This window comes from Hipposideros armiger, unplaced genomic scaffold (genome assembly GCF_001890085.2).
Source record: "Hipposideros armiger isolate ML-2016 unplaced genomic scaffold, ASM189008v1 scaffold_1637, whole genome shotgun sequence".
NCBI lineage: Eukaryota > Metazoa > Chordata > Mammalia > Chiroptera > Hipposideridae > Hipposideros > Hipposideros armiger.
Genome location: NW_017732987.1, coordinates 34,191 through 42,507, shown reverse-complemented (window position 1 = coordinate 42,507; position 8,317 = coordinate 34,191).

Here is an 8,317-nt window from a genome sequence, read left to right as displayed (position 1 = left end):
AGTAAGTAAGTCTGCACTTAATGTCATTGATAGGTTCTGCAACTTTAAGCCAAACGACATATAACAAAATCACTTTTACTATAGGCTAATTGATATAAACAAGGGTTAAGTTCCTATGGCATGTCATCAATATTATAGTGAAATGACTTTGAATGAAATGACATTATTTGAGATCCTGCTGTACTTCTAAGGTTCTCCTTCAGTTTCATTTTTGATAAAACCCTTTAATCATCCTACACAGTCTCCAGAAGAATTTTGGATATTAAAATGTCCAAATATCTCTGACATAATAAAAAATACCCACAAAAATTGGTGGAAAGGGGTGTGGGGAGATAATATATTGCTTATGGAGATATTTCTATAATTATTCTTGGGACCTACACTTTATAAACTAAAGCCTTTGGAAGATTAGGAAGAGCACACACTCATTTATGTCAAAGCCTTACCTAGACAAGATTTCAGTACTTTCAGCAAAAACTAAATGGCACAACACAACCCCTTCATCATAAATCCATGTTTAATCTGAGAAAATTAGGTATCTTCCATCCTATTTGGTAAAGTTCTGTGTACTTCAAATCAAAATAAAGATGGACAAAAGATAATGAGTGAAAGAAAGGAAAGACTAGCAGTCCATGAAGCATACATAAGATGTAGATGAGAATAAATCTGAGACTCATCATCACTCTTTCCACTTTCAGCTCATGGATTATCTACTACATAATATCCAATCCTTCTCACCCCACAAACTAATACAAACACACACATCTTTTTCTGCACTACCACTTTTTGATGGTCATTTGTACTTTTCACAGGAATTATTATAACAAATTAAGATACTAGTTTTATACAGAGTTTTATAGCAGTAATAGCTAGCATTTGTTAAGTGTTTCCCATACATTATATCATTATCATACAAAAAATTAATTAAAATGTACTAATGTTATCCCCATTTTTTAAATTTGGAAACGGAGAGGTCAACTTGCTCAAAACCACACAACTAAGTTACACTGTTAAGGACTCAAGATTCCCCGTAGATACGCAAGTTGTAGCTACTAAATCACTGTGCATCTGTGTCATTTTTACCTGCCTTTAATTGGAATTGCAAAATCACAGTATGATAGTTTTTGGAATGATCCAAGATGGTTGAGTAGACACATGTTGTGCTTGCCTCATCCCATGAACACATCAAAATTACAACTAAATTATAGAACAATCAACCTGGAGAACCATCTGAAGTCTAGCTGAACAAGAGTTTTATACATCAAGATATAAAGAAGAAGCCACATCTTACATAATCTTTACGACATTGTTGATTATATTCCCCATTCTTTATTTCATATCCCTATGACTATATTGTCTCTACTAATTTGCTCTTTCTGTAAGGTGCCAGATGCACACTGGACTTATCAAGGGAATCACTTCATAGATTGTGCAGATGCATGACCAATGTGCTGTACAACTGAAGCTGAAGTAGAATAATATTGAAAGTCAACTATAAGAAAAAATTATATATATATATATATATATATATATATATGAGGTGGAGTATTGCAAAGGAAGATAGTGGTATTCTAACAGCTATATAAGATGTCAGAGGGGTAGTAGCTTGGGGGAGGGGGGTTATCACTTTGTGAGGGGTGTAAATGTCTAAATATTATGTTGCTTTATACACCTGAAAAAAAAAAGAAGAAGAAGAAGCAGCCACATTGAGACTGGTAGGAGGGGCAGAGATGCGAAATGTGCAGGCCCAAAACATCCATGTGGCAAATGAAAATTGAGAAGGATATCTCGGCCATGGCAGTTTCCCACAGAGGAATAAGGGACCCCAGCCTCATACCAGGCTTGTCATCCAGGAGTGCTGGGGCCGGGAAAGTAGCCCCCACAACATCTGATGGTGAAAAACCGTGGGGATTCTGACCATCTGGGTGGGATGGAAGGCTGCAGGAATCCCAGGCATCCTCTTAAAAGGGCCTGTGAACAGACTCGCTCACAGGTACTCACCCTGGGCTCCGGTGGAGGAAAAATGACTTGGGGAACGTTGGCGACATACAGGGGAGAAGACTGAGGTTTATGACCTCAGAAAGCGGCCTGAAGGACAGTCAGCAATTTCCCTGTTTGGTTCCTCTTCCCATGCAACTGGCAGGCAGGTGCCATCTTTCCTGCATTAAGCCTGCCCCCATGCTTATGGCCAAATCTAAACCTGATTGGAGTGATGAGCTCAGCAGCTCCTCCCTGCTGACTCACTGAGATCCCAAAACATCTAAATCCATACCACAGGAGGATTTATGTGTGGCTGAACCTCACCAGAGCCAGCAACTGGCAGCAGGTGGCAGCAGGCCTCAGTGTGTCCTGGCTTTATGCAAAGTTACCCCAGACACGGTACTCATGGCAGCTGTCCTCAGCTCACAGAGTGGACTCTCCCATATGCCTCCAGGTCCAGCACAGGCAGAGACCAAATGTATATCACTTTGTGAATCCTACCATATGGTCCCCAACCAGTCACAGGCTGACCTGGGCCTGCACTGGAGTCCATCCCAAGAGGCCCAAGAACCAACATACTTGGAGGTTGGCCTCAGACCACAGCAAAGCACTGTACATTTAGCCCCACAAGTGGTACCCCAAAGGGTGGTCTCAACAGGCACCAGAGCCTACTAGGGTAAACCCAGCTCAGTGTGGTAAGCACCCACCACCACCACCACCAGCACAGCAGCCTGTAAGCTGTGGATGTGGCCAAACCCCACAGCCAGTCAGCCTGAAAATCAATCCCAACAACTGATATGCCAATAACAATCAAGGCTCAAATATAACAGGAGGGCACACACAGAATCCACACAAAGAACACTCCGGGAGCATCCAGCGCAGGTGACCAGAGAGATTGTACTAGTGCCCCACAGGGCACCTACGACATAAGGCCATCCAGCAAGAGATGTAGCAGAGCTACCTAACACACAGAAACATAGAGGCAGCCAAAATGAAAAACAAACAAAAAAATATGTCCCAAGTGAAAGAACAGGAGAAATCTCCAGAAAAAGAACTAAATGAAATGGAGGCAAGCAACTCACCAGAGACAGAATTCAAAACACTGGTTATAAGGATAGTCAAGGAATTTAGTCACAACTTCAACAAAGAGACAGCAAACATAAAGAAAGACATAGAAACCATGAGAAAGAACCAGTCAGAAATGAATAATACAATAACTGAAGTGAAGAATGCACTAGACGGAATCACCAGCAGAGTAGATGAAGCAAAGGATCAAATCAATGATTTTGAAACACCCAATCAGAACAGCAAAAGGAAAAAGTAATTTTAAAAAATGAGGAGAGTTTAAAAGACCTCTAGGACAACATGAAGCATAACAACATTCACATTTTAGGAATATCAGAAGCAGAAGAGAGAAAGCAAGGGATTGAGAACCTATTTGAAGAAATAATAACTGAAATCTTCCTAACCTGACAAAGGAAATAGATATACAAGCCCAGGAAGTGCAAGGAGTCCCAAATAAGATGAATCCAAAAAGGCCCACACCAAGACACATTATAATTAAAATGGCCAAGATTAATGACAAAGAGAGAATCCTAAAAGTACCAAGAAAAAAGCAACTAGTAACTTATAAGGGAGCTCCCATAAGATTGTTAGCTGATTTCTCAACAGAAAGTTTGCAGGCCAGAAGGGATTGGCATGAAATATTCAAAGTAATCAAAAGAAAGGATCTACAACCAAGACTACTTTACCCAGCAAAGCTACCATTTAAAATCAAAAGACAGATAAAAAGAGTTTCCTAGAGAAAAAAATGCTAAAGGAGTTCATCACCACCAAACCAGTATTGCAAGGCATGTTAGAGGGACTTCTTTAAGATGAAAAAAAAACTATATAGGAATAATAAGATGCTAATAGTTACATATCTATCAATTACTTTCAATGTAATTAAATGGATTAAATACTTTGATCAAAAACATAGGGTGGCTGAATGGATAAGAAAATAAAACCCTTACATAATTTTATGCTGCCTACAGTGGACTCACTTCGGATTGAAAGATACACAGAGACTGAAAGTAAAGGGATGGGAAAAGATATTTCACAAAAATGAAAATGGAAAAAAAAGTTGGAGTAGCAATACTTAGACCAGACAAGGTAGATTTTAAAACAAAGGAATTACATTCCTTGTAATGCTGGTTTGGTGGTGACAACAAGAGACAAAGAAGGTCCCAGTAATCCCACTTCTGGTTATTTATCTGAAGAAACACAAAATACTTCTTCAAGGGGACGTGTGCATCCATGTGTTCATTGCAGCATGATTTACAACAGCCAAGATGTGGTGGCAGCCTGGGTGTCCATCGATGGAAGTATGGATAAAGAGGAGGTGATACATATATACAGAGGGTGCCAAAAAATATATACAGATTTTAAGAAAGGAAAAAATTTTATTAAAATTGTAATACTCAATATACACTAATAACAAATGATGAATACAAGTCATGTGTATACATTTTTTTGGCGCACCCAGTATAATGGAATATTGCTCGGTCATGGATGGGAATGGGTTCTTGCCATCTGCAGCAGCATGAATGGACCTGGAAGGTATTGTGCTGAGTGGAATATGTCAGACAGAGAAAGACAGATGCAATGTGATTTCACTTATGTGTGGAATCTAAAGCAAAAATAAACAAACAAACAAAACAGAAATGCACACTCATAGATACAAAGACCATTTTGATGTTTGCTAGGTGGGAGGGGAGTTGGAGAAGTGGGTGAAATATGGGAAGGGATTAAGAAGTACAAATTGGTTGTTACAAAGTAATTGTGGGGATGTAGGGTATAGCAGAAGGAATACAATCAATAATATTGTAATACCTATGGTGTCAAATGGGTACTAGATTTATCGGGGTGATAAATGTGAGGGGGGTTTTGGGGCAGGGTGAAAGAGTGAAGGGATTAAGAGTACAAATTGGTAGCTACAAAATAGTCATGGGGATGTAAAGCATAGAGAATGTAGTCATAATATGGCAATATCTATGTATAGTGCCAGGTGAGTACTAAACTAGTTAGGGGGATCACTTCTTAAATTATACAAATGCTTAGCCACAATGCTGTACATTGAAATTAATACAAAGCAATATTGAATGTTAATTGTATTTGAAAATTTAAAAAGAGGGGGGAAAGGTAAAGGGGAATAAGAGGTTAAAATTTCCAGGTATAAAGCAAATAAGTCATGGGAATGTAATGTACAGCATAGGGAATATAGACAATAATATTGTGATAACATAGTACAGTGTCAGATGGTTGCTGGACTTATGGTGATCACTTTTTTAGGTATATAAATGTTGAATTACTCTGGTAACATCTGAAACTGATATAATATTGTATGTTAGTTATATTTTTAATAAAAAAACTTTAAAAAACACAGTGTAATATACCATTTATAGTGTTCTTTCTACTTATATCTTTTCAAATAATTGTTTTATTTTTCAATTAGAGTTGACATACAATATTATATTACTTTCAGGTGTACTACATGGTGATAAGACATTTATATAACTTGAGAATTTATCACCCCAGTAAATCCAGTACCCATCTGACATCATAGTTATTACAATATTATTGACTATATTCCTTATGCTATACTTTACACCCCCACGAGTATTTTGTAACTATCAATTTGTACTTCTTAATCCCTTCCCCTTTGTCACCCAGCTCCCCAATGCCACTCCCCTCTGGCAGCCATCAATTTGTTCTCTGTATCTATCAGTTTGTTTCTGTTTTATTTATTTTGTTCTTTGGATTCCATATATAAATGAAATCACATGTCATTTGTCTTTCTCTGTCTGACTTACTCCACTCAGAACAATATCCTCTGGGTCCATCAATGTTGTTGCAGATAGCAAGAGTTAATTTTTTATGGCTGAGTAATATTCCATTGTATGTATGTACCACCTCTTCTTTTTGTTTGTTTGTTTGTTTGTTTTTTTGTTTGCTTAAAGATTTTATTGGGGAATCAGGGGAGAGGAACAGACAAGTTGCTGTCCTTTTGATCTTCAGTCTAGTTGTGGAGGACGTCGCTTCACTGGCCCATGTTGGTATTATCATTGTGCTCTTCTTGGGAGAGGCAGTTGCTCGCCAGCCATTGGATGGCTGCTCACGGCGGCTCACAGCAGTTCATGAAAGCGCACGCCAGCTTCCTGCAAGCCCTACTGCAGCCTACGCCGTTGCAGGTGACTCATGGCAGCCCAGCTCCAGGTCAAGCTGTTGTTCACCATCTTAGCTGTAGAGGGCGCAGCATCACTGGCCCTCATGTGGGACCCCAACTGGGACCCTGCTACTCAGAGCTGGCATTCCAAGCCAACTCTTAACCAATGTGCCACTCAGCTGGCCCTGTACCACCTCTTTTTTATCCATTCATCGATTGATGGACACCCAGGTTGCCTGCACATCGTGGCTATTGTAAATAATGCTGCAATGAACAAATGGATGCACATGTCCATTTGAAATAGTGGTTTGGGCTTCTTTGGATAAATACCCAGAAGTGAGATTACTGAGTCCTTCTTTGTCTCTTGTTATCGCCTCTTTTTAAAGTCTATTTTGTCTGGTATAATATTGTTACCATGGCTTTTGTTTGTTTGTTTCTATTTTCATGCAATATCTTTTTCCATCTCTTTACTTTCACTCTGTGTCTTTTGATCTGAAGTAAGTATCTTGTAGGTAGCATATGTATGGGTCTTGATTTCTTATCCATTAAGCCCTGTTATCTTTTGTTGGAACATTTAATCCACTTACATTTAAAGTAATTGTTAATAGATATGTAGCTATTGCCATTTTATTATTCGTATTTTTTATTTTTTTTGTCTTAAAAAAGTCCCTCTAACATTCCTTGTAATACTGGTTTGGAGGTGAAAAACTCCTTTAGCTTTTCTTGTCTAGGAAACTCTCAACCTGTCTTTCAATTCTAAACGATAGCTTTCCTAGTTAGAGTAATCTTGGCTGTAGGTCCTTGCTTTTCATCACTTTGAATATTCCATGCCAATCCCTTCTGGCCTGCAAAGTTTCTGTTGAGAAATTAGCTGACAGTCTTATCTGGGCTCCCTTGTAGGTAACTAGCTGCTTTTCACTTTTGGTATTTTAATTATGATGTGTCTTGGTGTGGGCCTATTTCAGTTCCTCTTGTTTGGTATTCTCCACACTTTCTGAACTTGTATGTCGATTTCCTTCACTGGGTTAGAAAAGTTTTTAGTCATTATTTCTTCAAATAGGTTTTCAATTCCTTGCTTTCTCTCTTCTCTGATTCCTCAATGATGCAAATGTTGGTACGTTTGATGTTGTCCCAGAGGCCCCTTAAATTGTCCTCATTTTTTTAAAAAGATTTTTATTGGGGAATTGGGGGATGGGAACAGCTCTGGGGAATTGGGGGAAGGTGAACAGACAAGCCGCTGTCATTTTGTGTCCTAATTTTTTTTAAATTAAATTCATTGGGGTGACATTGGTTAGTTAAATTATATAAGTTTAAAGTGTAGATTTCTATAATACATTATCTATGTATTGCATTGTGTGTTCACCACCAGACTCAATACTCCTTCCATCACCATATATTTGATCCCTTTTTCCCTCTTCTACCATCCTCCTTCCCCCTTACTCTCTGGTAACCACTAAACTGTTTCCTGTGTCTATGAGTTTTTGTTTCTTTGTCTTCTTTGTTGCTTTCATTTTTATATCCCACATGTGTGAAGTCATATGGTTCTTGACTATTTCTATGTCACTTAGCATAATAATCTCAAGATCCATCCATGTTGTCACAAATGGCAGTATCTCATTTTTTTATTCTTTTTTAATTCTTTTTGCTGTTCTGATTCAGCATTTTTTGCTACCTTAACTTCTAATTTGCTGATTCAGTCCTCTGCTTCATCTAATGCACAATTGATTCTGTCTAATATATTATTTATTTCAGTTACTATATTCTTCATTTCTGACTGGTTCTTTTTTAGGTTTTCTATCTCCAATTTTATGTTTCCTATCTCTTTGTTAAAGTTTTCACTGAGTTCATTTACTCTTCCCCTAAGTTTATTGAGCATCCTTATAATCAGTGTTTTTTTTTGTTTGTTTTGTTTTTTTAATTTTTTTTTTATTGGGGAATTGGGGGGATGGGAACAGTGCTGGGGAATTGCGGGAAGAGGAACATACAAGTTGCTGTCCTTTTGTTCTTCAGTCTAGTTGTGGAGGATGTTGCTTCACTGGCCCAAGCTGGCACCATCATTGTGCTCTTCCCGGGCGAGGCAGATCAGTCGCCGGCTTCTGGACGGCCGCTCACTGTGGCTGCTGGCCGCTCACG